Source organism: Teleopsis dalmanni, chromosome 1, assembly GCF_002237135.1.
Source record: "Teleopsis dalmanni isolate 2A chromosome 1, ASM223713v2, whole genome shotgun sequence".
Lineage (NCBI taxonomy): Eukaryota > Metazoa > Arthropoda > Insecta > Diptera > Diopsidae > Teleopsis > Teleopsis dalmanni.
The window spans coordinates 6,961,696-6,966,700 of record NC_051846.1 but is presented as its reverse complement, the minus strand read 5'-3'; positions in this window follow the sequence as shown (position 1 = coordinate 6,966,700).

The following is a 5,005-nucleotide window of genomic DNA, read 5'->3' as shown; positions in this document are numbered from 1 at the left end:
ACATCGAAAAACAAGTAAAAAAGTCTTTACCGAAAGCAGGTTAAAAAATGCTGTGCCATGACAGGCACAAGCCACGAGCTGGAATCAGCTAAGTGGAACTTACAGTGGCATGTGACACTGTGGCTTATCACCGTACGAATCAACACAAATTTGTGTGCCATTACAAGAACAACAAGCACGACACTACAAAACAGTTGAATTACCGAAAAAAGATACAATATCCATATAATGCATCAAAAGTTGCCGAAATACTTTTAGATACATTGAAAAAAATATATATATACATATGCACTCGTATATATTTTGGCAAATTTTTCAACTCTGGCAGCGGCGAAGCATATGTCACAGACAAAGTGTGTCTGGTTGCCCTTCTGGTGAAAAAATTTCACTGACGTTATTTAACCCACAAAAAAACAAAAAAAAGAAATAAGTGAACTAAATTTAGCACACAGTTCGAAACTGGTACGTAGAAAGTCATTTAGTCTTGTCAGTCAAAATTAAAATAAATTGTTATTTTTTTATAAATTAAATAATTCAAGCTTTAAAATCTCCACTCTTAAAGCTAATTAGAAGTACTTTTATTTATTTGGACTTTTCCACACAATTAAGCAATGTTGAAGTGATGATGAATATGTTTTGGATCATAGGCAGCTTCCTACGTGGGAGGTCCTTTCGCACAAAAATCACGAGCGCTCTCTCGTCAGTCCGACCTATAGAAGCAGGGGTTCTTCAGGGATCACCCCACTCTCTACAAAATTTATACATCTGATATTTCAATGTTATGTTAACCAAATAGTTCGTTCGTCGCTTCTATATGGATATGTAACGTTTAGCAAAGCCTCAAACACTACTATTCGTCAGCTAGAAATTGCACAAAGCTGAGCTCTGAGAAGACTTTTTAAAGTACCATGGTACTTTAATAAATTTTAATAGATTAATAGACTCGTCACCTCCTTAACGACTTTTAATAAACCACTGTCTTCAGTAACAAACATTAAACACTTCATTAGATTGACTTTATCTAGTTCAGTTAGTTCCTAGAAACCGCATACGAAATTCCCTTTTTGTCAGATGCTCAAACATTTCTTTCAAATTGTTGTGTTATCCAAAAAAGTAGAGCTGTGTGATATAGATAATCAGATCTATTACTATTTACGATACTATTTACAATATGAGGGAAATGTGATCCAATGGTACCAATTAATAAAAATAGTAAATATATAATCTATCAAATAATGACCTGCAATAATGTAATCAGATTAACACTACGCTTTGTTTATTTTTAGTATATTAAAAACCAGCGAATTTGTATATCTTCTGATTACTATAAATTTAAAAAAAATTTTTAAAGAAGAGTGAAAGAGTAGCACTGCAAACCAGTCAAACGTACAGAAATTTATGAACTAATATGTATGCCGAATATTGCTTGTTTGATGACTGGGTGAATGTTCAGTATAGATCTGTGGGTTCACGTGAGACAAGTTTATGGAATAAATATGGAAACGAAAATGAAGTTGAATAGTGAAATTTCTGAGGACACCGAATATGTTAGTTATGTAGCCAAATATGCATTAAGATATAACCCTGAAGATTTTAGACGCCTGGTGAGTATGGTCTGACTTAAAAGGTCTGACCACTAAAATGCGAATAAAGAGATGCAAAAAGCGCATGGCATGAAATCGTTATTTATTTCTAATACAATTTGTTATGAATTTGGAACTCGTGTTATATGCTCCAGGAAAGCGATGAGAAAATGAAACGTATTTAACGCTCTTTGATTTCTGTATACAGTAAGCCCTAATAATGTGGGAGTAAAATGGACAGAGTATTAAGAGATCGGAAAAATTAGTCAAATCATAGGAATTGTCTAATGTATTGGGTGCCTTTTTTTAATTTCATTCTCAAAAATAGTAAAAAAAAATTTTGTCACATTTATCCGGCAGATCTCGCGATGTCATCTATAGCGTTTTCTTAGTCATCTTTTTAATTTACTCATTATATCCTTGTTCTTTCGGCATATTTTTTTCTTTTGTAATGACCTGGCATCTGCATCAATATCAGCTCGGAGGGAGTTAAAGAACTTAACAAATTAAAGTCTATCTTTTTCGTAGCAGCGCATTATAGGAAGCACATACATATTCATACGATTTCAACGGTCTCTTTATATAACATATAAGTCCAATGAAGATCTCTGAAGTTGATTTTGTTTTTTTTTTGTTTTTGTTATATTAAGAATAATTAATGTATCTTCATCTTAATTTAATACATTGCACTGTGCTCGAAGTATTAACTCTTAAGCCAGTAATTCTGATGTTATTGGCCTCAATAGCTGCCACTTGCTACTGCCTGGCACAAGTGTCGAAATGAATAAAATCTCATCCACTAGCAATATTGCATGGAGCATCAGCCTCGGTAACTATTTTGGCGGTGACTGCTGCTTGACACCGCCTGAATAAAATATGATGAAATGCGTTGGGCATGATGAAAGATAAATAACCACATTCATATGTATATAACTATACATATATATACATATATATAGTATCTGTGTTCGTAAATATTTTGAGATATCTACTAATAACACAACGGCAGGGCACTGCTGACACAATTCGCGCTGAACAGTTAAAGTGTGAGTATCTTTCTCATAGCGATTTTCGTAGTAGTTTCGAGAGCGAAACGTTGTGTTATGCGTTTCGTATCTTGTGCCACAAGTAAAAAATGAAAAAATCTATGAAAATTTATGAAAGAATTATGAAAAATTATTTATAAACAAATATAAACGTCGTCGTATGATGAATGGCAAAATGCATAATTCACAGTTGGAAATATTGAGATTAAGTTAAGTGGTAGCAGTGCTGTTCTCCTACCGTACTTAGTGGTTGATTATGATTAATAAAGTCATAATAATTTTCAGTGACAGGGTAGGAGGAGGATATATATATAAATATAAATTCAAGATTAAATGAATGAAAGATTGATTGAATAAATGAATGAATGACTGACTGACTGGATGAGTAAATAGTGCGTAAGTTGCTGAATAGATGTTTATGAATACAAAATTAAAAGATTTGAGGAGTTAATGCAAAAGGAACAATATCGCTTTAATTAAGCAAAAGTTAAAGTGAGTAATTTATAATTTAAAAAAAATGGAACACAAAAAAGTTTCCATTTAAATATTCAAAAAATGTTGTATTAAGTTAAAAGGAAGCAGAGTTCGTGAAATATATGCTTGGAAGCTGCTCTATATTGATGCGCGGAATACATAACACCTGGTAATTAATAAAAACTTAGTAAAATAGGAGAAATAGTGTATATTATGGAGCAAATAAGAACTGAGAAAAACAGTTCGGGTCCATTAAGGAAACACCACAAATGATAAGGTTTTAGTGACACATCCCCGTTGCAAATGTAATTGTAATAGCTATTATAATTTTATTAATTTATAAAATTATTAATAATTACAAAAATAAAAATAATCAGAAAATTATAAATAATTATGTATTTATGTTTTATATTTAACCCAACTGGCTTTCTGCTAATGAACACTGACTCTGAGCTTACAATTTGGCAGGGTACTAGTTCAATTCTTCGTAAATGTAATATAAATATAAGATATATTAAATATGAAAAATAGTTCCAAAACTACAAATGATGGGTATTTGGCAACACTCGAAACATCTATATGGTCAACCAAAAATTCAATTAAATAAAAATAATAAAATTTTGTTGTTGCAATTCACTATTGTTCAAAACCTCCCTAATAAATACAATAGTTTCTATTAGATACAGTAATCACTACCGTTATAAATTACAATTTGATGAAAATCGAATTTAATATAAGTAATTTTATAATAAAAACAATAACAATCATAAAAAATTAACAAAAATAATATTAATACAAGTTTATAAATCTTTTTCAAAATGATTTGATACCGAAAAAAAAATTTATTTTTTATGTTTATTTAAAGTAAAGTAGTAGGTAGTTACTTAGAGTTGAAAGAGTGAGCATGACCATGCACACTCTAATATATTTGCAACGGTATCAGTTTAGAAGTCTCAAATACAGTTTAAGTCAGTAGACAGGATTAAGCCTATAGTGAGAGAGTTATAAGACTATGAATGAGAGTTTCGACGCCCTATGCTTCACTGGGAGATGAGGATAAAAGAAGAGTGAGAGTATTGGGATAGAATATTAGGATAGAAGTTAAGCACATCAGGACTGGTATCTTCAACGAATTTTATTTGAAGTTTTGAAAGAGTATATTTATTTATTTGTAAGTTAACACTAAAATGAATATAGATATAGTATTATAAACATAATGAAATAATTTTTTTTTATTAGAACAAAATTACTATATTAAAATCCAAACCCCACTCATATTTAATATACATATATTATTTGAATTTTTTACAAACAAATTCTATAAAGTTCTATAACATTTTCGTATTCACACATTAAAAACGAATTTATTTAATATTCTGAAAAATATGTTCTGTTTATCTATTTATTTGTAAAACTTTCAAGTAGATTTGAGAAAAGAAATATACTTAAATTTTTAACATCCCTAAGGGGTGCTCAAAACTGGAAGTTCATACAAATGTAACCAAATCAAGCATAAATTTTGAATTTATTTATGTTAGAAATAAAAAAGTATCTACAAGTGTATGTAAGTTGACAGTTGAAATACACCCACATGTGAGTAAACAAAAAATGTACAACCATATATTTACATACGGAAAACATAGTGAATTTGCCAAAATGAAAGTGCCGATGAAATGAGAATGTCGAGCTCTGGCAACTTCACAGCTGCTGCGGAAGCTTTAATAAATCCGCACAGCAAGTGAAAAATTTAAACAAAATAAAATGTTTAAAAAATACTTGGGATGAGTTTTTGCAACAATAAAAAATAAAAATAAATTTATATAATTTTAATGAAGATGAACGTAGTAAACAGTATATGATTGCATATGGCACAAGTCGGAGGTCAAAGTCAAGTACAAGGAA